Genomic DNA, 26,344 nt, shown 5'->3' with positions numbered 1-26,344 from the left:
CAGGCTTGCAGTCTCCAGCTGGCTTGGATGTGCCTGGTACAGCTGAAGTGGAGGAGTCGTCAAAGTCTGACAGTAGTGAGCAGACATGTAGCAATGAATATCAAAAGAAAGAGGCTGAAGCAAGCGAACATAGCCCCCCAGCTACTATGGAGCATACTTTGTTGTCAGAAATGGGGCACTTACCACTTGCTCTTCAAATTATTGATTCAGCAGACGCAGAAGGCGAACAGTGTTTAAGCCATGGTAAATTGCTGCAAGCAGCACAGGCAGAAATCAAAGCAAAGCCCGTCGGAGAAGAGCGCAGCTTTCAGACTGACGGGCAAGATGTGAGTTTGGAAAGAGAGGAATCAGTGCCAGTCTCTCGAATGGCTGCTGGCGTGGGAGTGAAGGAGGTCTCGCTGAAACTCAATGGAGAGCCACACGTCAGTGAGGAGCAGCAAAAGACTTCTAAGGCGAATGTGTCCATGTTGTCAGCAAGCACAGACGAGGATGTTCCGATTAAGGAAAAGTTAACAGAGAATTTTGCTCGTGAACAACATTATGTCTGTGAAAGTGAGTTCAAAGAGAGCAGTGAAAAGGATTCAGACTGTCTTTGGAAACCCTTGGAAGATGCTTTAATTTCAGAAGCTACTGAATTATCAATTAATCCTAATGCAATGGAACAGAAAGAATTACTAATGCAAAATGGTAACAAACAGTGGCAGCCACAATGCGAGATAACCAAAGAAAAAGGTTGTGAAGAAAATTTTGAGAGCTTTCAAACTGATACTGTAAAGGCTATTACCAGAAGCCTGGATCTGCCACCATGCTTAGAGAAAACCAATCCAAATGAATTTAGGGAAACATTGCTTAGTCTCACAGAACAGCAAAAGGATGAGTCAGAAGCCAGTAATTACAGTGAGCCAGTTGATTCGCAACCCAGTGAGGAATTATCTACCACAACACAGAACTTTGGTTCAATGGCTACAGAAAGTGAAAAGTTGACTCCGAATTATTCTGACAAACAGGAAACCATACAAGGGAAAATGGAAGGAAGTATTTCCAAAGAGGAGGTATACAGCTTCTTGATTGATCATGATGATGCTACGCCAGAAGAAATGGAGCTGCGGTCTGTATCTGATCATCCTGTTGGCAAAGGACTGAGAGAAACGTTAGTGACATTCACTGGTGAAAACCAGAGATCTTGCAGTGAAACACAACAGCAGGTTGATGAGGGACTTCAAGAAGATCCCGAGGATACATTACCATCAATAAGCAGAGGATTAGCACCAAATCTTGAGGATGTTACAGCAGAAACAGAGGGGTCATTAGGCTCTTGCCTTTCTGCAGAGCAGCAACTAATCTCTGACACTGAATTCAAAAATGGACTTGCTGAACAGAACTTGCAGTCCCAAACACCAGCAGAAAACGATAATCCTTTGCAAACCATGGATTTATCAATTGACCTAGAGAAACCTGATTTAGAGGAACAAAATGTTCCAGTACCATGGGTCAACAGACAACAGGCAGAAAGTGGGATAGAAGAAGAATTCTATGATGCCGATGAAGTAAGTCTTTTCAGTGATACTGTAAACATCTCAGCCCCAGAAGCCTGGAACTCTCCAGCCAGCTGTCAGGATGATGGTAGCACAAATATAAAAGAAACAATGATTGGATGCAGCAATGAATATCAGTGTCTGGAAGAGAAAAGAAAACAGGAAGTGGCAGGAGGTAATATTCCATGCTTTCCGACTGTTGCAGAAAACATGGAAGATAGTTTGCATCTGAAAACTGCAGTGTCAATGAAATCAGTTCAGGATCCCAGTACAATTGAAATGAAAGAGAAACTTCTGAGTTTTGATGTTAATGAAAAACAACAAGTATCCACAAGAGGAACAGAGGATGACTGTGGTAAAGAAGATGTAGGTGGTTTTCAGAAGGATGAAGAAAATAGTCCAGAATTCACAATGATAGGATTGAAGGATCATTATCCTCACACTGAATTATTGAGCAAGAGCTTGGTTCATTCTGATTGTGACATAGGGCATCAGCAAACAAGTGGAAGTGCAACAAATTGCTGTGCTGAAACTATGAGCAGTGATCCAGAGGATAGGAAAACCTCTCCTCCAGAATCCACCAGGATGGTGCAGGAGCTTTCCATTCCTCTGGAAACTGAGACATCACTGGGATTCATTGAAGAACAACAGATCCACACTGGTCCAACAGAGGAAAGAATCCATGAAGATAAAGTGTGCTGTGTTATGAGTGTTAGTGAAAACGTACCCTCCCCACCACCCTTGGAAGTGCCAGCTGGCTCAGAGCATTACTATAAAAGGCAGACAAAGGAAGAGGGACCAGAGTTCAAAAAATGCAGTGATGAAATGAAAGAAGAAGATATACAAGGCTTCCAACCGATCACATCAGATGTCCCCTTGGAGACCACAGAATTAATTCCCACTGTTGTGAGTCAGGAAACATCAGAAGAGAAAAACACATTACCTGACTTCATTGATGAACAGCAGCAATTTTGTAATAGTGAAGCAAAAGGACACATCTATGAGGAAAACTTCTGGAGGCATCAGATGGTTAAAGAAAATATTGTTCCTTCAAAAGTTCCTGAACGGTCTCCAGGAGAAATTTTACTGCCAGTTTTTAATGAAGAATGGGGAAGTGCTGCTGATGACAATGCTTCTGAAGGCAATATTTGGAGCTGTCAGGTACTTACTGAGGATGTTGCACACATGGGAGCCCTGGAGTTGACAGACAGCCCTCAGAATCTTGAAGGGAAAGAAAAAGAGACATTAAATTTTGGTGGAAATTTGAAAGAGGAACCTGCAGTCAAAAATGATTCAAATGAAAATATTCAGGAGGAAATCATGCACGTATCAAAAATAAGTATAAAAGACAATGACGTCTCGGTCGATAAGCAATTGGCAGCTTGTGCACAGGAACTTAAACCAGCTGTTCTGCCAGAGACTGTAAAAGGATTAATTAATGAATATCAACCTGAATTCTTGGACAACCTTCACGTTGAGCGTGCAAGTAATTTCTTTCCAGAAACTATTAATCCAATATCTGATACTCAGACTCCTGATGTAAAAGACATGAAGAAGATATCAGCTTTAAATAGCCAGCTGCAGATGGTATGCAGCTGTGCAAGTGAAGAGGAAAGAGTTTATGGAAAATCTGTGCAAAGCTCACAGAGTGCTCTGGAAAATATTATAATCCCTGAAAGTATGAAGTTGGCAACAGCACTTCAGGACTCTGACATCTCCGAACCAATAGTTTCCACTTGTGATCAAGGTAGCAGCAGAATACATATAGAAGCCAGCAAGAATGAGGATTGTATGGAAAATAATTCATATCCAGACAACACCACAATGATACTATTCAGCCCTCCCAAAAAAGACAAAATCGACTGTATAGAGAAGTTATCAGATGTCAATTGGATTTCTGAACAGCAGAAGTGGAACATGTCAGAAATTAATGCATTCAAATTGGACACCAAAGCAGAGATTGTTCCACCTTCAGAAACTATAAAATTGCCACCCAGCTTGCAGATTCACAAGCTGGATACAGAGCATGATCATTTATTGGCCTCCACTCCAGAAGATGACAAGAATGAAATCAACTTTAGAGACCTAACAGAAAAGATATTTGAAGAAAATGTGAGCAAACTTAAAATGGATGGAGAGAGAAAATCCTCAGAAACTTCTAAACTGACCCTGATGCCTCAGAACCCTGAAGAAGTGAAAGTCAAGGGAACGTCAGTGGATTTTAAAAATGAGCAACAGGAAGCCTGTAATACTGAGATTAAAGAAGCAACTGATCTACTGATTCCCACTGAGAGTGTATCAGCCCAAGAAACTGTAGAACTGATATCAAATGCTCAGGAATTTGGCATAGAGGATGACAAAAATAAATTACTGGATTTCAGCCTTGGCACTAAACAAATAATGTGTAAAGATGAAACGAAAGTAAGCAAAGAAAATGTATTCATTGATAAGACAGTTCACTCAGAAAGTGTGACATTGTTATCTAGTGTTGATACTGGGAATGAAATGCAAGTGACTGAAAACAGTTGCCTCAGTGAATCTCACCAATTATCTGTCACTGAAACAAAAGCAGACCCATGCCCTGAAAATGCACATTGCCCTGAAGCCATAATTCCTGAAATCAATAAATATGCTTCAAGTTCCTTGCAATCTGGAGAAATAATTAAAGATGATAATTTAAGCCAAAGATATGACCGTGAGAGACATGAGTCCCTGGCCACAAGTGGAAAAGAAAGTGTTTGTACAAATAGTGTGGGAAGTATGACTTTTGGAAAAGATTCCAAGATGTTTCCTTGCCATATGACCTTTTCTAAAGCTGTGGAAATGAACAACTTGTTGACAATAACTACAGTGAATGAGCAACTACAGGCATATGATAGTCAAATTTCCCAAAGCATTTGTGAAGATAAGATAAGTTTGAAGGTGGATTTTGATCAAGGAAATCATGAAGTCCCAGTAGCAGTGAAGAAAGAGATGGTCCAAGTTGAATGCACAGATTATAAAAGACATGCTGCATCTCAGGAAACTCAACCGACAGACTCCATGGTTATCGAAAGCAAAGAAGTTAGCAGCATGGCTGAGCACCTGCTCTTGTTGCACACCAGAAAGTCACCAGAAAGCTGCCTGCAAAATAATGCTGATGAACAGGAATATATGATGGATGTTTTCCCAACAGAGTGTTTGACTGGAGTCGATCAAATGCCCATAAAAGAAAAGCCTTTGTCAAACTCTGAATTAAAAAATGATGTTTTATTTGAAGTTGAACAAACAGCTGCAGAAGGTAGATCCCTCAAAACATTAACAGATGTGAAAGAAGATGGGTTTCTACTGGCTCCATGTGCAAACACTGAAGTCAGAATATCTGAGGGAGGACATAATGAAAGATTAAAGTCTGAAAGGTACACAGGTTCTTCCTTTTATCTTTCCAGTATAAATGTATATTTATTGTTATTAACAGCTTTGAAAAGACTGTGGGCAATTTATTTTATAACTGATCTTTTTCCTGCCCTCTATTGACTGTAGTTCTCCCACATCCATCTCTTCTTCACCTCCTGGCCTTGGAAAGGGTGGCGCGAGTATAACTTGCACAGTTGCAGCAGATGCTCTGGATAAAGGCATCATGTCCATAAGGTAGAGAGATTCGATAACAATTGTGCCAGGGGGAATGCAGTATAAATTATTGAATATCTGCACACAAGGCGATAGATCTTAATGAAACAGAAAGAACACTTTTAGCCTATTGCTTTTTGTGCTATTCTTGCAGGAACAAGAAAATGAGAACTTCAAACAATAGGAACAGGCAAGATCAGGACCCCTCCGCCTTGCCCTCAAATTCAATATGATCAGGACTGAGCTGTTCCAGACCTCATCTCCATAGCTCCCTGTTTTCTGAATTTTCAAAATAATCCATCTATTTTGTCTTTAAATACCCCCAAATGATCTAGCAAAACAAGCAAATTCTAATGTTACAGGCTGACTCCCTGACACTAATGCTTCTACATTCTTCAACGTTCATAGTTCGAAGTAAATTTATTATCAAAGTACTTGTATGTTACCATATACAACCCAGAGATTTATTTTCTTGTGGACGTAATCAATCAATCCAATAACCATAAAAGAATCAATGAAAGATCGTGCCAACTTGGGTGTACAACCAATGTGCAAAAGGCAACAAGCTGTGTGAATATAAAAAGAAATAAATAATAGTAAGTAAATAAGCAATAAATATCAAGAACAGGAGATGAAGAGTTCTTGAACGTGAGTCCATACATTGTGGGAACATTTCAATAATGGGTCAAGTGAAGCTGAGTGGTTATCCCCTTTGGTTCAAGAGCCTGATGGTTGAGGGGTACCAACTGTTCCTGAACCAGGTGGTGTGAACCCTGAGGCTCCTGTACCTCCTTCCTGAAGGTGGCAGTGAAGTGAGAACATGCTCTGGGTGATAGGTACCCATTGATGGATACTGCTTTCAATGACCACGCTCTGTGTAGATATGTTCAATGGTCGGGAGCACCTTATCTGTGATGGACTGGGCCGCATCTACTATTTTTTGTAAGACTTTCTATTCAAGGGCATTTGTGTTTTCATACCGGACTGTAGTTTCCCCCTTCAACACGTGACTGCCTTTCTCATTAACAGTCTGCTTCGATATGCAAAGCAATTTCTATTAGCTTCTTTTACTTAAAGATGATGAATTGTCACTCCATCATGAGCACGTAGTTTATTTTAAAATCAAAAACCATCATTAGTTTTGCTACTCATAAATGTTATAAAGTGTAAAAGTGTCAACTTGCTGCAGATGTTCAGTGGTTATTAGGATAGCTTTTTAAGTGCTGAAGCTATTTCTTGCATATTGAGCTACATCATTTTCAATCATTGTTCTTATACAATTCCTTGTTATTCTTCATGAATTTAAAAGCATGTAAAGTGTATTTTTTTATGTCAAAGAGGTTTCTTTTTGAAGGACACATCTGGAGCTTATTTTACTCCCACTTTATACATTTTGTCACATGCAGGTAGTTTCCCTTGACGCTTCTGTCAATTGTATCAGACAACCTTTATTGATTTGCAGCACTAGTTGAGAAAACAGGTCTTAACCAGTTTCTGCATTGGTGAATGCAGTGCTAAAGGTGCCCAATGTTTCATTAATTTCACAGGACATTGTGAAAGTCATTATGTATTGAGAAAGTCATTATTTAATGCCCTTGAAGTGGTAGAGACAAGTCAGCTTCTTAAAATGCTGCAGCCCTTGTGTGGAAGGTGTTCAAATGATCTAATGGAAAGAATTTGCATTTGGTAATGATGCTATCTCACCAGTATTTGGTAATGGTAGTACATTTCCAAGTCACACTGGTATGGAACTTTGAAATATACCGGTATGTTTCTATGCTTCCTTTGACCTTCCACGTGATAGAAGTGCAGATCTTTAGGAGATGCTGTATCTGTTTACTCAGCAGATGATCTGGGTCTTCAAAGTTCACCTATTATCTAAGTGTGTATACTTTATGCAACCTTGAGATTCATCTCCCTACAGGCAGCCACAAAACAAAGAAAACCAAGGGGCATTAAAAAATACAAACTGTAAAATCAGTAAAAATAAGCAAATAGCATTCAGAACTGAAGTTCACAATAGTGAGTCTCAGACACGATGCCAGGCATCACAGCAGCTGATTCAGGAGTTGATGCAGGCCACAGCCTCAGTTCAGCGCAGAGACGAGTAAACCTCACGGAGTTGTGAGCTGAACCAGCCCATCCCTCACCTCCAGCCCCATCATCTTGACCTTTTCAATCTAGCCTGGCACATAAATCATCCACCCCTTGGGTTGTTCCTTGCTCTCAGACCCAGATCTGTTCCAGATGCTGATAATCAAGACCATAATCAATTTTCAGATATTAACACAGCATAACATTTTTATAACATTATTAAACATCCATGGTTAGTACAGCTTCCAGAGGATCTTTCATGATGGTTCTGCTGCAATCTTTGTGCTGTTCACCTATTGCTGTAACATATCACCTGGCTGATAGAGTAACTTGGCAGGGGAATTGAAAAATAGATAAAAGATTTATCATACGAGTCATTTTGCAAAATTATGAGCAGTGAGATGTGGGCACGCCCCATCACCCAGGACATGCCCTCTTCTCATTGCTACCATCAGGAAGGAGATACAGAAGCCTGAAGGCACACACTCAACGTTTCTGAAGCAGCTTTTCCCCATGCCATCAGTTTTCTGAATGGACATTGAACCCATGAACATTATCTCACTACTTTTTTTTTCTCTTTTTGCATGACTTATTTAATTTAGCTTTTTAAATATATTTGTACTGTAATTCAGTTTTTATTATTATGTCTTGCAATGTACTGCTGCATAACAACAAATATCATGATATATGCCAGTGATATTAAACCTGACTCTGATTCTGAGATGAAGGTAACTGATCGGTGTTTTCCCAGTTATTATTTCTTTCACACTACCTCTTCTGGTGGGTTTGCATCATTTGTTTAAGATTAACTCCATTTACTACTTTGCTTACTCTGTCCTGAAAACATTCATTTTTGCTTGAGCTGTTCACATGAATTTCAAAGGGATTTCTGACCTTTATCTTCCATTACCGATGGTTCTTTCTGAACTCACATCTGACGAAGTCTTGCCCTGGGAACGGTTTCCCAGTTGAGTTCCTAATGTTCAGCTTGCAACTCATTAATAAATCAGGTTTGATGTGCTAAGAGACTCCAAGCTATTTTCCAAGCATCAACAAAGTGCACGGTGCTTTCACTCCAGCTCCTCCTACTGTGTAACTAAACCAATGCATGAGCTCTGAGGTGGAATCCATATTCCTAGTTGTAGATTAGGAGAAATTTGGGATTTTTCATGCACCCTGTGATTTTTCATTGTGACTCTGTAAGTTCAGAGCCTTTATTAATTTCAAAGTTCAGTGATACTGCAAAACACCAGCGAAAGATGCTACACATGCAAACTGCTGGTGGAATGTGGAGGCCAGGCAGCATCTATGTAAAAGAGTAAAGAGTCAGTGTTTTGGACCAAGATCCTTCATCAGGGCTTACTCTTTTTCCACAGATACTGCCTAAACTGCTGAGCTCCTCCAGCATTTTGTGTGTGTTGCTCAGATTTCCAGCATCTGCAGACTTTATCGTGCATCACATCATATCTTGCACGATAAGATATCCTTATCTTGCAACAGATCGTTCAAGATCTGTTTTGAGAGATTTAATTAACTCCTCATTACTGTTATATATTTTCTAACTGCTGATTTAGACAGATACATTTCTTACATTGTTAGATGGGATATTAATGCCATTCCCAGCCACACACACCTTCACTGGTGGCTGTGAGCCCATACTTCGAGATTCTTCCCCTCAGCGGTGTTCCATCATCAGGGAAGATGTAATGATGGTTCTTGATTTTTTTAAAAATCAACTAAGTCCACACAATGATGTGACAATCAACTTTTAAGTAAAGGAGGGTAATAGAAATTGTTTTGCATATTGAAGCAGACTGTTAATGAGAAAGGCAGTCACATGTTGAAGGGGAAACTACAGCCTGATATCGAAACACTGATGCCCTTGAACGAAAGTTTTTACAAGAAGTAGTGGACATGGCCCACTCCATCATGGGTAAAGCCCTCCCCTCTACTGAGCACATCTACACAGGGAGTTGTCACAGGGAAGGAGCATGCATCATCAAGGACTCCCACCACTTGGTCCAGGCCATACTCTCTTCTCACTGCTGCCATCAGTAGGAAGGTACAGGAGTCTCAGGACTCACACCAACAGGTTCAGGAACAGTTACCACCGTTCAACCATCAGGCTCTTGAACTAAAGGGGATAACTTCACTCAATGTCACTTGCATGCTCCCACAGCCCATGGACTCACTTTCAAAGACTCTTAATCTCATGTTTTTGATATTTATTGTTTATTAATTTAATATTATTATTATTTATTTGTTTCTGTATTTGCAGTTTGTTGTCTTTTGCACGTGGGTTGAAAGCCCAAGTTGGCGAGGTCTTTCGTTGATTCTATTATGGTTATTATTCTTTGGATTTATTGAGTAAACCCACAAGACAATGAATTTCAGGGTAGTATATGGTGACATATATGTACTTTGATAATAAATTTACTTTGAACTTTGGATCTTCTTTCTCTTTATCGTTACATATTTTCTAACTGCAGATTTAGACAGATGCTTTTCCTACATTGTTAAATGGGATATTATTGTAAGTTCCAGCCACCTAAATCTTCACTGGTGGCTGTGAGTCTGCTTTGTGATTCTTCCTCTGAATTTCTTTCCCTTGCTATTTCTCTTTCCTCCTTAATTCTGCTCTCTGACCAAGCGTCTGGAATGGGTTTGATGCATAAACTCACGATGTACACGATGGCCAGAAGGTTTACTGGATTCAAAATGTGTATATAAGAAATTAGACTGAAAAAATACTCTGCGTATCTGAGACCAGCAATGGAATGTGCACGTCAAATACTAAAGTGAATTCTGCAAAGTGCATGAATTTTAATAATTTAGAACTCGGCCCATTCCTTCAACATTCTTAGGAGCAAAATGACTTTCTAAAAGCTACTAGAATTACTACTTATAGAAACTCGTTTAGAGTGCCAGGCAGAGGTGTGAGATGCACTGCCGAATGACCTCTGCTTTCATCTTGCTCCTACTACTTAGTAATCCCTTCAGCTACACTTTGATCTCACCAAACCCGCTTCGCTCTAAAACGTCAGCATTACCTTTTTCTGTTTTGCATCATCACGTGGTTTAATGATAGCTTTAAAGAGAAAAGTCGCTCTAAACATCATGCCATTCCTGGAATAAACAGCTTATTTTGCGAACTTAAGAAGCGTTCGGAGCCTGCTGTTCTTGGAGATCCATCTCCTCTCTTGCAGACTCTTCTTTGCTGTCCACCTATAAAATACAGTACAGCTGGGGTCACACTTTACTGCCGCGGAGACCGAAGCTGCCCCGCTGTGTATTTGCTGAGACAACCATGGGAGCTGATTACACTCTTCGCACTGTTCATTTGAATCAGATAGGTTTTATTTTAGCCAAGCATTACGATTGAAAACATTTTCCAACTTTCATGGATTTCAGGATACCATCCAATCAAATAATCAAGCTTAAGACATGAGTACATTAATTTAGTCGAAAACAGCAAGAGTGACAGATATTTACAGTAAACATCGTGAGTGCAATCCAAGAACCTTACATCATCCTGTATATGCAGGCTTTTTGTCTGCATCTCAGTCTCTGAACTGTAAATTAAAATGGGTGGGTCAACTGTACGAGTATTGTACATGCTTGTATCCAGCTGACCCCCGGTAGTTTCAAATATCTGAATTGCACTTGTTGGTTGTCAGTCAGATGCTGACCTTTCATGACAATGCAGCAGAGGAGGAGCTTCCGTCAAAAAGGCTCTAGTTTATAGCCAGTGGCCTTTTGTGTGAGTTGTTCTTCAATGCACTTCATTCAAGAATTGCAGCTTAAAATGTGGACTTCACTAACTGTTAAATGGTTGACTGTAAGCGTCCTTCTGCATTGTTTATAACAGTTATACACTCCCAGACTGTCGGAGTTTAGCTACTGGATTTATTAACTGTTTGTGGGCATCACACTGTGAGATTCAGTGCTTCCATTGTAAGAAGACCATTTCATTTACGACGTACCTGGCTTGTCCCTAGGTAAGCTCCATAGAGTTGCCGTATGTTTGAAACAAGTAGCTAATCCGTCTAAGCAGAATTGCAGCATGAGATGATTTTAAAAGATGTTTTTATATACTTCAGCACTCTACTGTAAGTTACCCCAGTTGTGCAGTGTGGCAGATCATGTTATGGGGAAGTTTTCCTGTGCACTTAAGCATGAAATAGTAACTGCAGACAGAATTAGGTCTTGCATGCATTTCATGGAGCCTAAAGAATTGCCTATGTTAAGTTGCCTGAAATTAAAAACCTGAAGTGACAAATCCCAGGACTGGATAACTTTTCAGAAATGAGCACAATGTGCCTTTGTTTAACTTTGTGGGGCGTTCGAATTTATTGATGATAGCATCACGAACAATGGACTTGCAAACTTATGTCAGCCTGCAAGTTAGAGAAGTAGGGAATGTGCAAAATCAATGTTTGCGTAAACATTCCTAAAGGGAGGCGGTCAGAGTGTTGGTAACACAGCAGGGTATCTGGAAGAGCAGCGATGCTGGCACAGATTTACGTTGTTTACGTTTCTTGTTTACTGAATGAGTAGGAAATTGCTGTAAGTTTTAATTAAATTCTGTGGAAGTTTTGGAAGCCCAACCTTCTTCCATTGTTCCAGAAGTAGTTAAATGACTGAAGAGTTGTAGTAGTCAGGCTCCCTATTTCCTCTCTGTAGAAAGAACCTACAATATCGTGCTAGTATGTTTCTCTTGCAGTGTTATCTGTAAGCTTTCCAAAGGGAATAACAGATTTATGATTCTGTAGATGCAGCTGGCTAATTCTCCTGCATTTTCTGCTGTTACTCACTTTGTACTGCAAGCTGTAGAGTGATTGCAATTAGCAGAGTAAAAAGGGAATTCTGTGTGAAAAATATGAAATAAGTAAAAATCATTCATTTTAGCTTTAATATATTGCCTCATATAATCTTGGGATGCCCAAGGATGCTTCATGTTCAATAGTTTTCAAAAGTCAAAGAATGCCTTCAAAGTATTTACTATCAAAGTGTGCATACATTATACATATTTGAGATTTGAGATTTTTCCGTCCCCTGCATTCTCTCCCCCCAAGCCGACCCTTGGATTGCTTCTGTTTTGTGCTATTTGCTCGGTGTTTGATGCTCTTCTCCGACAGGTATGCAGCAAAGGGTTTCAGCCTAAATCCTATTCTAGCTCTTCTAAAACATTCTAATGCAGTTTTAATCGTCTTGTTAGACAAATTATTTATGTGAGACCCAATTCAATGTTAGCACAAAATACAGTGACGGCTGAGGAGACCAAGAAGAGTGATATACATTTTCTAAGCTAATGCCAGTCCTGAAGAAGGGTCTCAGCCCGAAACATCGACTGCTTATTCCCATTTATAGATGCTGCCTGATCTGCTGAGTTCCTCCAATGCATTGCTGTGTATTGCTCTAAGCTAATGCATCTGTGGTGGTGTTTGGAAGCGCTGTATTCAATGCACGTTTCCTTGTAATGAGTAAATAATCAGGAAACATGTCAGTGAGATTTCTTAAAAATGGATTGCAAGGTCACTTGAACTGAAACCATCAAGCAGCGCCATTAAACATGAGAATTTTAAAACTCTAAATCTGTTCTCATAGAGAGGACTCTGTGCTTTTGGAGGTAATTTCACATTTCTGTGGGCAGCATTGATGGATGATGACTTCCTGGCTTTAGATTCATTTGCTGGGTATAAATGGTCGTAGATGTCTTTCAACATCTTGGGTTCAAGGATTAACTTTATGAATGCAGCCATCCAATAAACTGGCCTAACGTGGAATGTGAATCTGAAGTTACAGGCAGTCTCTGTACAATATTTCATCATTGATTTTCTTCTACCGCTGAAATACCTGGAGTCTCTGAAGCCACATAAGTACATAACATTGATTTGTGGATCTGCATGATATTGTGATGTGACCACACTGATGTATCAGTGCTGTGCAAAAGTCTTAGGCACATATATATAGCTAGGGCGCCTAAGATTTTTGCACAGAACTGTATTTGTCACCTGGGGCAGAGAATGAGTTTGTAAATCTCACAGGATCAAAGGATGTTGGGATGGCAAAGGAGAAGTACCACAGGAGGGGTATGGGACTGGTGACCAGGGTGGGGGGGGGGGGGGAGAGGGTGCATGGCTGCAGACAAACCCAGCCCCAAGACACCAGGCAAGGTAATTTGATTCCAAACAATTGGTTTATTCATCATTACAGAATGTCTCTCTGGTGCTTCCCGCTCCCTCCCCGTCCCTTCCCCTTTTCCCAACTGTGATTCCTCTCCCCTGCCTCCTTCCCACTCTCAGTCCACAATGGAGACCATATCAAAATAAGGTTTATCATCACTCACTTATGATTTGTTTTTTTTTTGGGAAAAATGACTGTACAGTGAATTACATTAAGTTACCATAGTATTCAGCCAAAGTCTTAGGCACCCTTGCAATATACATGTGACTAAGGCTTTGCACAGTACTGTACATAAGCTTAAATTACTGGTTCTTACAGTGCTGATGTAGGGTTTAATATGGTGGATAATTTTGAGACAGTGAAGTTAATGTAAAGGGAGGATTTCACATTGGGCATTGACTTAAAGATTTCTCCTGTATATTGGGATACAAAGACAGCCCTTTAGAACAGAGATGAGGAGGAATTTTGAGCAACACACACAAAATGCTGGAGAAACTCAGCAGGCCAGGCAGCATCTATGGAAAAGAGTGCAGTCGACATTTTGGGCCGAAATCTTTCAGCAGGACTGTACCCTTTCGCATGGATACTGCCTGGCCTGCTGAGTTCCTCCAGCATTTTGTGTGTGTTGCTCAGATTTCCAGCATCTGCAGATTTTCTCGTGTTTGTGAGGAGGAATTTCATTAGCCAGAAGGTGGTGAATTTGTTGAATTCATTGCCACAGTTGGCCGTGGAGACCAAGTCACTGTGTACATTTAAATTGGATGTTGATAGGTTCTTGATTAGTGATGGCATCACAGATATTACAGGAGAGTAGAGCTGAGAGGGAAAATAGCCATGATAGAACGGCGGAGTAGACTAGAAGGGCCAAACATCCTTAAGGTCGAGCCAACAAATCAGCCTACAGAGACACAACACACCCAAAGCCTGAGGATCTCAGCAGGTTGGGCCGATATGTGGAGGAAAATAGTTAATGTTTTGTGTTGAGATTTCAGCTTCTTGCTTGTTCCTCCAGCTTTCTGCATGTTGCTCCAGGTTCCAGCATTTTCAGTCTCTTTGCCTCTAGCCTGATAACACAGACTCACTTCCTGAAATTTGATCACTGAACTTTTCAAAAAGACAAACTTAGAAGTGATTTTTCTAATTAATTGTAGATTCATTGATTTAAAAGAATATGCCAAATTAATGACCAATACAATTATGTTTGTGATAGTCATTCCAGTTAAGAATAGTAGAAAACAGCAGAGCATGATTGGATTTGTCTGAAATCAGGAATTTCCGGATTGACTGGTAACCTGCCATTTCTTGTTTTGACTGCAGTGCAAGTGTCGGGTGACTCTTTTAACAAAAAGTTTTTGAGCCAAACAACTTTGTTGTTTCAGCTTCTGAAACGCCCATGGCCACTTAATTCTTTTCCACATAAATGCATCCAATTGAACTGATTGAAAGGATATTTCCAGTGGTTCCTTTGATTCTCAAAAGCAATTAGATGGTCAGAGATTATTTTTATTGCGATAAAGAAGCTTCTGGAGATTAGAAGTTGGTAGTAAAATGCAATGGAGAGTCTCTTTTGGACAATTAATTGATTTGAAGCATATAATTGTTTCAATTGTCCAATGACGTAAGAGTGTGATAGATATATGCATGTGATCTTTCAATTGTTTGCTTTCAAGCAGAGAACAAAGCAGCTTTCAGGTTAATTGCTGAATCTTTTGTTTGATGATATGAAATAGAAGCTAAATTAGTCTCTAAAGTCCCAGTTCACCTATATTTTGAACATAATGCTTTTATTTCAAAGCTGATAACCTTGTATTAAACCTTATAATGCTTTTTTATAGTATTTTAACATCCCACTGCAAAGAAGCAAAAAGCAAAATTACACAGATATTGATAGTCAGCCTCTTAGGACATTATTAGATGAAAATAGCTAAGTTTGATCCAAGAAATAAAAGTGTAAGGAGTATTTTAAAGCAGGTTATGGAAATAGTGGGATGGAAAGATTTAAGGAAGAAATTCCTGAGCTTAGGATCATGACAGTGAAGCAATTGCAAAGAATGGTAGTTGAAGAATTAGACACAAAACATCCCCTTCCTTTCTGGTCCCAGATGAAGAGTTGCAGTCCGAAATGTCAACTGTTTATTCATTTCATTAGATGCTGCCTAACCTGCTGAGTTCCTCCAGCATTTTATTGTGTTGCTGTGGATTTCCAGCATCTGCAGAATGCCTCGTGTTAATAATTAGAGGAATCCTTTTTTGGGAGGGTTATAGGTTTTGATGAGATTATACATGGGGAATAAGGATGCAGGGAATTAAAAAAAATTATTTATTGCTGAAATGGGTGTCAATGTCTGTTAATGAACAAGACAGTGTGACAGTTATTACAGAGCAGTATTAGTTTTTATGCCTTCAAGGTTATGTTGAGTGAGGGAAGTTGTCTAGGATTGGAAAAGCCAAGAAATAATAAAGGTGTGGATGAAGAATTCAATGGGATGAACTAAAACGGGATGAGACTTGGGAATATTATGGACTATGGGGTTTCCAACCTAGGGTCCACAGACCACCCCCCCCGCCGGTTAATGGTAGGGGTCCATGGCATAAAAAAGGTTGGGAACCCTGTTATAGAGAGACCATTGAGGGGAAATAAAACAGAAGTGTGTTTAGATATGTGAGAGGCAAGTCAATTGATGAAGCAGTTCAAAAGTGTGAGACCCAACAGGCAAGATTGTGGTTTTCTAATAAGGGATTTCTCAAATCAAATAGGAAAGAGCTGATTTAATTTCCATATTTGCTCATGTCATGGAAGGAGGCTGTTAAGTTCGTTGAATCTGTGGCGGCTCCCAGAGAAACCTCTTTGATCTCTTCTTCTCCTACCATCCACCTACATTGGGGATAATTTACACCAGCTACTTGATGCCCCAGCCAGCACAATCTGGTACTTACAAGGAGAACATACAATCTCCGCAGAGTCGGTGCTGGAGGTGAGAATCAACTCTGGGTTCTTGGATCCAAAAGGCGGCAACACTCTCTACAGTTACTGCACCTGACACATTCGGCTGGCTGGGATTCTGAGTGACAATGAGATTTGCTTTCAGTGTGTTACAATATAGTACAGGCCCTTTGGTCCACGATGTTGCGGTGACCTTTTAACCTGCTCCATGATTAATTTTTAAAATATTTATCCATTTACGCTATGAGGGCATCACCAGCTAAGCCATCATTTATTGCCCATCCCTATCTGCCCTTGGGAAGGTGGTGATGTGCTGCTTTCTTAAACCACTGTATTCCCTGAGGTGTGGGTACACACACAGTGCTTTCAGGAAGGAATTCCATTATTTTGACCCAGCGACAATGAAGGAACAGCGATATGTTTCCAAGTCAGGTTGGTGAGTGACTTCGAGGGGGATTTCCAAGTGGTGATGTTCCCAAGTATCTGGTGTCCTTGTCCTTCTAGATGGTAGTGGTCGTGAGTCTGGAAGGTGCTGCCTTAGGAACTTTGGTGTGTTGTTGCAGTACATCATGTAGATAGTACACACTGCTACAACAGTTCATCGAACACCTTCCTTCCCACATAGCCCCCAGCTTTTCTTTTATCACATCCACGAGTCTCTTAAATGCCCCTGATATACCTGCCTCCGCCACCACCCTCAGAATGTGCCCCACGCATCACCACTGTTTGTGTGAAAGACCTATCTCTGACACCCCTCCTAGACTTTCCTCCAATGACCTTAAAATTGCACCTTCCCATCTTGGGAAAAGGTCATGACTGTCCATTTATCTATGCCTCCAATATCCTATACACCTTTACCCAGTCTTCCCTTGCTCCAGAGCGAAACTCTCTAGCTGACCCAACCTATCCTCATAAGACATGATCTCAAATCTGGACAGCGTCTTGGTGAAACTCTCTAAAGCTTCTTAACTTTCCTACAATGAGGCAACCATGTTTATCCCATTTCAGTCTGGGATTCAAGTGGATCAAGTGGATTCATTGGATTCTTTACAACAACCACTTCAAAATCCTTTACTGTTGCTTCAGCTGAAGATTGGTTACCGGTAAACACAGCCTGGTGCGTATTTCTCCTACACTGCTTGGTCTTCACTCAGCAACCATTCCAGCCCATTATGAACAGTTCTGTAGTGACATTGTACACAGAACCTTGCAAAAGCACAGTCCAGAAAGAGAAGGCAGAGGGGATCAATTCTCTAGCCTGATTGTGGTAATAATTATGGATACATATTCATTTTACTAAGAGCAAAGATGAGCTACTAAGCATGAAGTGGAAAATTCCAAAATTCCTCAATATAATGAACACTTTCTGAGTGCTATCGTCAAGAACATTGCATGTTGCATAATTCCAAAAATAGAAATGACCTGTCAACTTACTTCAGCAGCTTTGATAGGTTATTATTTCAGGAATTTATCAGTACTATCTGGTCAGACAGGAAAGATGTATCGCTAAACTTCAAACAAGAGCTGTCACTATAGGATTGTTAGTCAGAAGTTACTTTAGAGATGAAAAATTAAATTTATAAGCAGCTCTCACATCCTGAATGTATCCCTTTTTACTTTTCATGTCATCTTTCATGAAACTCTAGAAAGTTGCATTTACTGTTATAATGAAATGCCTCTGTCAGTCTTCTGCAAGCAGTGGATATATATTGTGCACTACACTCTGCTTCTGAAGATCAATGGAATTGCAATTGTGAAGCAGCATACATTATGATTTTATTAATATTTTGCATGATTAGCACATGTAACTGAGAAAAGGTTTCTACCTCATGCTTTAAGGCAGAGGTTCCCAACCTATGGACCCCTCAGTAACTGGTAGGCTTAAGAAAGCTTGGGAAACCCTGCTTTAAGGGATAATTGTTGATAAGGATACTAGGTGAACAGGAGAGTAACTTCATCTTATACTTTGCTTCAGTGGCAAGAGAGAAAGTTAAGATTGGATAGGATTGTTTAGATCAGTGGTTGCAACCTTAGGGGGCTGAGAGGGAGGCCTGTAATTCTGGTGGTAAGATGTGTGGACTGAGGGCCGGTGATAGAGTGGTCATTGAATGTTTGATAATAATTTAGTTGGAGAGTCCTCAATAAAAGACTTTCATGCAGTTCTCTTAAAAGGAATGACCTTTGACATCATCAGGCAGTAATGGGGAAGAAAGCATATTTTATTGAGTCTGAATGTGAGGCTTTCATTTAGAAAGATTGGGAACCTCTGGTTTAGATCTTATCAAAGTTCATCAGTATGTCAGCATGGTAAGAGCAAAAATAACACCAGTAAGGCTAATCTGACACAAGAAATGGACAATAGTTCAATCAGAATTTGAAGGAGAAAAGATGAGTATTTTAGATGTGATCCATTCAATAGATATATTGATTTACGTTTGTCTTTTAGATGTAAATTTTTCTGTTATGCATTTCCAGATATGTGTGAAATCAATGTGAAGCCTCTTTAAAAATGACCTTATGTTGCAGATTTGATGATACAGTGAATTAATTTTCATAGCCTTGCCGCTGGAATAATAATCCTGACACATCTCTGATGTTGTGCTTTCCAGCCGATCCTTGACTTCTGAAACAGACAGGTCAGTTTCAGCTCCTCTTCTCAGACCAGTTGCTCCCGGTCCTCCGCTACACTCTCAATACACCAAACCACTGGATGATGCTGAAGTTTTTCAGGAGCTCCCTGAGGAAATTCCATTAAGGTATCAATGTATAACAGTTATAAATTCAAACTTGAAGCTGAGAAACTTATTTGATTTTCAACATCCTAGTTCACTAATTCCTTGCCATTTACTTGCTGTCTATTTTATATTTAAACCCAAATCGTTAATCATGCAATTCTCATGTTAACAAAAGTAAAACGTAAAGAGAATAAATTGAACTCATGCATAATCATCCGTAACTTTTGTCTAATTGAAAAAAATTCTGTTTGGGGTTTGAATATATTGGCTGATGTCTGGCAGTAGTAACTGATGCCATTCTATCTGAATTAGAAGGAAATATTCAATAAAGTTCCTGTTCATGATCTTTGTTGCTGTAAGTGTATGTGCATCTGGGGGTGTCATTTGATAGTGGAAAGAAACGTACATGAGAGAATGATGGATATAAGAATGTACAAAACAGAAACATAAGTGCATGGCCGCTTGAGCCTGCTCTGTCACTTCATTAGATCATGACTTAAGCTTCACCCTCGTGTCTCTTCTTCATAAAACTTGAATCCCCCATTGATCAAAAATCTATCTCAGCCTCAAGTATATTCAATGATTCAGATTCCAAACACTGACGTAAAGAATTCCAGATATACAGCTGTCTGAGACAAACAATCTTTCTTATCACCATCTTAAAATGGACCTCTACTCTGAATCAGTGTCCGTACTTTTTCCAGATAAAGGGTTCCCAATAGGGGTCCATGGACCCCTCGGATAATGGTAGAGGTGCATGGCATAAAGTTGGGAACCCCTGTTCTAGATTCTCCCACATGAACATACATCTTCTTAGCTTGGCAAACACAATGAATACACACAAAATGCTGCAGGAACTCAGCAGGTCAGGCAACACTGAATAAACAGTTGACATCTTGAGCTGAGGCCCTTCTTCAGGGCTGAAAAGGAAGGGGGAAGACACCAGAATAAAAAGGTGGGAAAGGGGGAAAGAGGCTAGTTAGAAGGTGATAGGTGAAGCCAGGGGGGTGGAAAAGGTCAAGGACTGGAGAAGAAGGAATTTAATAGGAGAGGGGAGTGAACCATAAGAGAAAGGGAAGGTGGAGCGGACCCAGGGGGAAATGATGGGCAGCTAAATAGAGGAGAAAGGCCAGAGTGGAGAATTGAAGAAGAGGGGAGTGGGGGGGGGGGGGCAATTTTTTTTTTACCAGAAGGAAAAATCGATATTCTTGCCATCAGCTTTGAGGCTACCCAGACAGAATAGAAGGTGTTGTTCCTCCACCTCCTCTTGACCAAGATGAAGCCATGGAAAAACATGTCAGAATAGGCAAAACAACGAATCTTGTTTTATTTGTTGGGGAGTTCTTTTTTTTACAGGGCCAGTATTAATAGTTTTTGTTTGTTTTTTTTATCGTTCAATCTCCTGTGCATCGATCACTTCTTAGCAGGTTGAACTTCAAGTTTTCGTCATGACCATACAGACCCAGGGTATATTGTAAATGCCAAGAGAATTTGCTTCTGACAGAGAAGTGGCATGCACTAAAATCATGATAAACGTAGACTGCAAAACTTATATTGGCGTAAGTTAAACTTTCACAAGATATACGAGGAGAGATTGATAAGTTTGTGGCCTAAAGCAGGAGTCAATTTTATAAAATCTAGCCCATTTATTTTTCAACATAGTCCCCTCCTACTTTTACACACTTAGTCCAGCGGTCGTGGAGCATACGGATCTTGGACCTCCAGAAAGTATCCACCGATGGGTGATTGATAAGTTTGTGGCCTAAGGTAGGAGATGAGTTATACAGCTCTCGTTACATGCACATGCAGGGCAACTCTTTGAGTTATTATACAGAAAGTTTGAAGTTAATAACTCATCTCCGTCTACCTTAGGCCACGAACTTATCAATCACCCCTGCTGTGGATACTTTCTGGAGATCCAAGATCCATATGCTCCATGATCACCAGACTAAGTGTGTAAATGTAGGATGGGACTATGTGCTAGGTTTTCCAACATTGATTCCTTCTGCCTTAGGCCACGAATCTATCAATCACCCCTTGTACAAAATAATAAACATAATGACATTTGAAGAAAATCTAGTCCACCATAGAATTAGGGTTTTCCAGCTAGATTTAAGAACTAGATGACAGTGGGGAAGAAACTGTTCTTGAACCTTAAACTTTCACGACTATGTCTCTGAAAACAAAGAATAAAATAGAGGTCAAAGTCTGAACTGAATATTACTCTTCCCATGATTTTTTTTACCTACTTAATTAAACTATGTAATGTTTGGAAATTAAAATAGTTACTTCACTCTTTCAGGGAACTTAAATTAGATTATTTTCAAAGTGACATCTTTGGTTTGAACAAAGAAAGATCAGGCAAAGGTCTGGAAAAATATTGGCATTAGTCTTGGAAGTGTAGATTGGAAAAAAGGAGAAATATGAACAATTTGTTTCTCTATAGTTTGTGACTGTAGAATCTTGCAAAATAATGTAACCCTGGGAATCCTCATTCAGGGTTACCTTTGAAACTCTATGCTTTAAAGCAGGTAGCTATTTTCATCATCGCATATTTAGGAAGATAATTCCAAGGTCATATAAATGGCAATGGAGTGAAGATTGTTGACTGGCAGGAGGCAATAAAGTGTGAATAAAGGGGGCCTTTTCTAGTTGGCTGCTGGTAATTAATGGTGTTCCACAGGTGTTGGTGTTGGGACTGATTCTTTTCATGTTATATGTCAGTTGTTTGGATGACAGAATTGATGGCTTTGTGGCCAAGATTGCAGACGATACAAGGATAGGTAGATGGGCAAAGAGTACTGAGGAAGCAGAGAGTCTGCAGAAGGATTTGGACAGATCATGAGAATAAGCAAAGTCGTGGCAGATGGACTGCTGTGTAGGGAAGTGTATGGTCATGCACTTTGGTACAAAGAATAAAGGCGTAGACTATTTTCTAAACGGGGAGCATATTCAGAAATCAGAGGTGCAAAAGGGCTTGGGTGTCCTCGTGCAGACTCCCTAAAGGTTAACTTGCAGGTTGGATCAGTGGTGAGGAAGGCGATTTAGAGAGAACTAGCAAAAAAGAGAAAGAACGCAATGTCGAAGCTTTGTAAGGCATTTGTCTGATGTCCATAAGCTGTTTATGAGAATAATTCTGAGGATAAAAGGGAGAAACATTTTGAGGAGCATTTGATGACTTTGGGCTTGCACTCGCTGGGATTTAGAAGAACAAGGGGGATCTCCTTCAAACCTTTTGAATATTGAAAGGTCTTGATAGATTCGATGTGGAGTGGATATTTCCTGTAGTGGTTGAGTGTAGGACTGGAGGGCACAGCCTCAGAATAGAGGAAAATCCTTTTAGAACAGATGAGGAGGAATTTCTTGTGTCAGAGGATGGTGAATCTGTGGAATTCATTTCCATAGATGGCCATAGAGGCTAAGTCATTGGGCATATTTAAAGCGGAGGTTGATAGGTTCTTGATTAGCATGGGGAGTAGGCAGGATAATGGGGTTACCAGGGAAAATAGATTAGCCATGATAGAGTAGCAGAGCAGACTCAATGGGCCAATTGGCTATTTCAGCTCCTGTATCTTATGGTTGTATGGCCTTATGTAGTGACAAAAGTTTTTAAAGTGGAAGTAAAGTGTTAATACAGGGAATCAGCGTAAGAAAGCTGAGTATATATGTTGTGATACAGGGCTGTGTTAATTGCTCACATCAGAAGGAGTGAGGTCATAGTAGGATCTTAGATTGACAATGGAAGCTAAAGGAAGTTTACAATAACTTCATGATAAGAGTTTGAATTTAATTTGGGATAAACGTCATATGGGTATCAGGATAGGATCCTGAACTGATGTCTCAGTTACCTCAGCAGCAAGAATTGTGTCATTTAGCCAATTCTGATATGGGGAGATTGAGATCTTAAAGTCTACTAAATGCATTGGATAATACGTTAATTTATGTGGACGCCAACAACTAAAATCTCCCCAAATCTCCAGCCAACCTGACACGAGGAAAGATTTAAAAGTGGGCTTATCATATTTTGAAAGAATACTTTGTATGAAATCAATTTAACACATATTAACCTCTTTCACAATATAAAAATTTAAAATACTCAGCAGTGTATGTAGCAGCTGTGGGGAATGAAATGGGCTTAACATTTCACGTGAATGATCTTTTGCAAACTTTATAAATTCTGTTGATATCTACAGAAGCTATCAGACTGTGTGAATGTTCACATTTATTTTGAGTTTATATCAGATTCCTGACATCCGTAACTTTTAAAATTATTTTGGTGTCCTTGGTTTGCCTTTCAGGTGTCCTTTAAACTTGCCCTTCAATTCAAATTTTCCTTCTTTATTTTCAATACAAATGTTGAATGATGTAAAAATAATCATTTTATGAGCTGCCTTGCAGTCTAATTTTTAAAGCTATACCAGATAAATTATTATCCTGACATGCCTATTCTTTATTTACCAGTGTATCCTTGGCTCCTGAAAAATCAGAGTCATTTCAAGCTCTTGTGCCCTCTTCTCCTTCTCCACTGCACACGGAACCCCTGAGAGATGCTGAAACTCTCCCCAAACACCTTGAACAGACATTAAGGTACTAATGCAAAGATCTGGAAAAGTAGCCTTCAAGTGGAGAAATCTTTTGATCAGAGTTAGAATTTTCAAATTTTCAAAATAGAAATTTCAAATTAAGGTTCAAATTTTCTGAAGTATTTTTTGTAATTTTCTCTGATAAAGATATTATTATGTCATGGTAATTCTTTTTTGAAATGTTTAAAATAGCTTAATGTAAAGAATAAGCATGTATAGAAAAATTTTACAGTATTTTGTTTGAATAAATATATTATGTCAACCAGTCAAAACAAGGATTCCAGTAGCTAACTGCTTGCACTACTTCTGGGTATAGAAGAGATCTATCAATGAAAAATCACATTTCAAGTGTTGCCATCAGTAACTGTGTGATGTCAGACATGAGCTGTAGTTTTGATGACTGATAGAAATGGCTTTCAATGATGAACCATGTAAGTGTTTATGCTGACACATTCCTGTCCTGTATTTACCAGTATTTCTGAAAAAGAAGAGCTGGTTTCCAGTCTTATTCCAGTTGTCCCTCTTTCTCCACAACAACCTGAGTACTCCAAGACGTTGGATGATGCAAGCATTCTGCAGAAGTCCTTTGACCAGGCTCCACTAAGGTATCATTGTAGAGAATAGAGCAATTTTTTAGGAGACAGTGGATGCTTAGTATCATTGTCTTCATGAAATTAGCAAGTACAAGGGCAACATAATACAATTCTTTAAATATCTACAGCAGAAAGTCTTCTAAATGGTAACTTTATTATTGTCAAACGTACCAAGATGCAGTGAAAAGCTCTTGGTTGCAAGCTATCCAGACAGATCGATCTGAAGTCGTGAAAACAGAGTGCAGATTATAATATTACAGTTACAGGGAAGTGCAGTGTTGACAGACAAATAAAGTGGAAGGTCTGCGGCAAGGCAAATTGAGAGATCAAGAGTTCATCTTTACTGTATATGAGGTCCCTTCAATGGCTAATTTACTCACTAGAAAAACAATCGAAAGATTGCAGTTTAAATTGGAAGTAAATAATCTTAGAATTACTTTCACATGGTATATGTAACCTTGTCTCCTTCACTTCTGACGTAGGTTGAAACAATTATTTCTGGGAAATTCAGATCAATGTTTCTTCCAGGAACGTTCAGATAAAATTATTTTCCCACTGACTCCTTTGATTCAACCAGAAAAGCTCAGTTAATATCTTGGAAATTGTTTCAATTACCCCCTGTATCTTCAATATTATCACTCTGTATTCTGGCCTCACTTAAGAGTTTGCCTCATTCTCTCAAGCTAGACAGATAGATAACTCCAGTCCCGGTGTAGCTGAAGGTATTTTTATTATTCGCCAATGCATTACAGTGTGCAAGGAGCTGGTGTAAAAAGGCAGTATTTCTTAGCATTCTAACGAAAGGCAGATTCAAATTCCTTTGACTTCAAACAACTGCTTCTAACTACTAAATGAAATGTACGAGTGATTATATAATGGCTGACCTTATGTCGAAGGCTAATTGCTTAACAATGCGATAGTAAGTACTTGACAACAGCTGTGAACCCACAAGTAAACAGCGAGATCTAATAATTAGAAATAAAATAACAAACCAAATCAGGAAAGACACAACACTCTGATTTATCTAGAGAATTTGTCAGCCATATAAAGTCTGAATTAATTATATGACTTGAATAGTTTTTTTAAAGTTAGTAACTGATGAAGCTTAGTGAAGAAAAGACATCAGAACAGATTTGGCAAGAGGAGCTGCAGTGTTGAAAATTGATCTGGAAGCCAACAACTGTTTCTTCTGCGCAAGAGCGTTGATGACACATTGAATTAATTTTCATAGCTGAACCACATGAATGCTCATACTGACTCATTTCTGATTGTATGTTCAGCAGTGTTCCCTTGGCTTCTGAGGAGGAAGAATCACTTCCAGCATTTTTACTTGCACCTGATACCCCTCACCCTCCTCAGGACTTGGAGTGCACCACTTCTTTGACACTTCCAGATCACATTGAGCAGACTCAAATAAGGTAACAATGTGAAAAATCAGTACATTTCAAGCTGAGAAACTTGATGGTCACAGTAAGGCTGATTTTTTTTTTCAGGAGAACTGTTTGTTTCAAAATTTCAATAATACAATTACAGGATGCCCCATGTTTAAATAATTTCTTTAATTCAGGAATGTTGAGATCAGCATCAATGGATTGCAAAGAAACAGCTCTCGAGGATATGATTGCTATTCTTTTATGATTTTTTAAAATTAGAAACATCAATAAAGGAGCTAACTCAAGCCAAAACTACAGAAAATGTAGTACAACTAGACTTACCATAAGTTTGATGAAGTGTCAACAGATGAATTTTCTCTTAAAGAGTAGCTCTATTTTTCATCTTGTGATCACCATAATTTTCTCCCTCCCCTCCCCCCACTTTTTAAGTCTACTCCTCATCTTCTTTTCTCCAGTCCTGCTGAAGGGTCTCAACTCAAGATGTCGACTGTACTCTTTTCCATAGATGCTGCTTGACCTGTTGAGCTCTATTTTTCACACTGCATATTGAAACATACAGTGAAATGTGTCATTTGTGTCAAATTAAATCAGCAAATGTTGTGCTGGGCAGCCACAAGCGTTGCCTTGCTGTTGGCACCAACATAGCACACTCATAACTCCCTAACCCTAAC

At 39.5% G+C, this 26,344-nt stretch overlaps 1 protein-coding gene across 9 annotated transcripts in view; it reads left to right on the top strand.

Moving 5' to 3' along the window:
- tacc2 (transforming, acidic coiled-coil containing protein 2) overlaps positions 1-26,344 on the top strand; it is a 204,879-nt gene that overhangs the window by 21,065 nt on the left and 157,470 nt on the right. For 8 of the 9 annotated variants that reach the window (XM_059947781.1, XM_059947784.1, XM_059947783.1 and 5 more), the window contains exons 2-5: positions 18,978-19,124; positions 23,565-23,690; positions 24,160-24,291; positions 25,560-25,697. The gene's annotated coding sequence lies outside the window, so the exon portion shown is untranslated. The remainder of the gene's footprint in view (positions 1-18,977; positions 19,125-23,564; positions 23,691-24,159; positions 24,292-25,559; positions 25,698-26,344) is intronic. The other variant, XM_059947778.1, reaches the window with a different exon arrangement.

This window comes from Hypanus sabinus, chromosome 22 (assembly GCF_030144855.1).
Source record: "Hypanus sabinus isolate sHypSab1 chromosome 22, sHypSab1.hap1, whole genome shotgun sequence".
NCBI classification, from domain to species: domain Eukaryota; kingdom Metazoa; phylum Chordata; class Chondrichthyes; order Myliobatiformes; family Dasyatidae; genus Hypanus; species Hypanus sabinus.
This window is presented reverse-complemented; position numbering and strand designations above follow the sequence as displayed.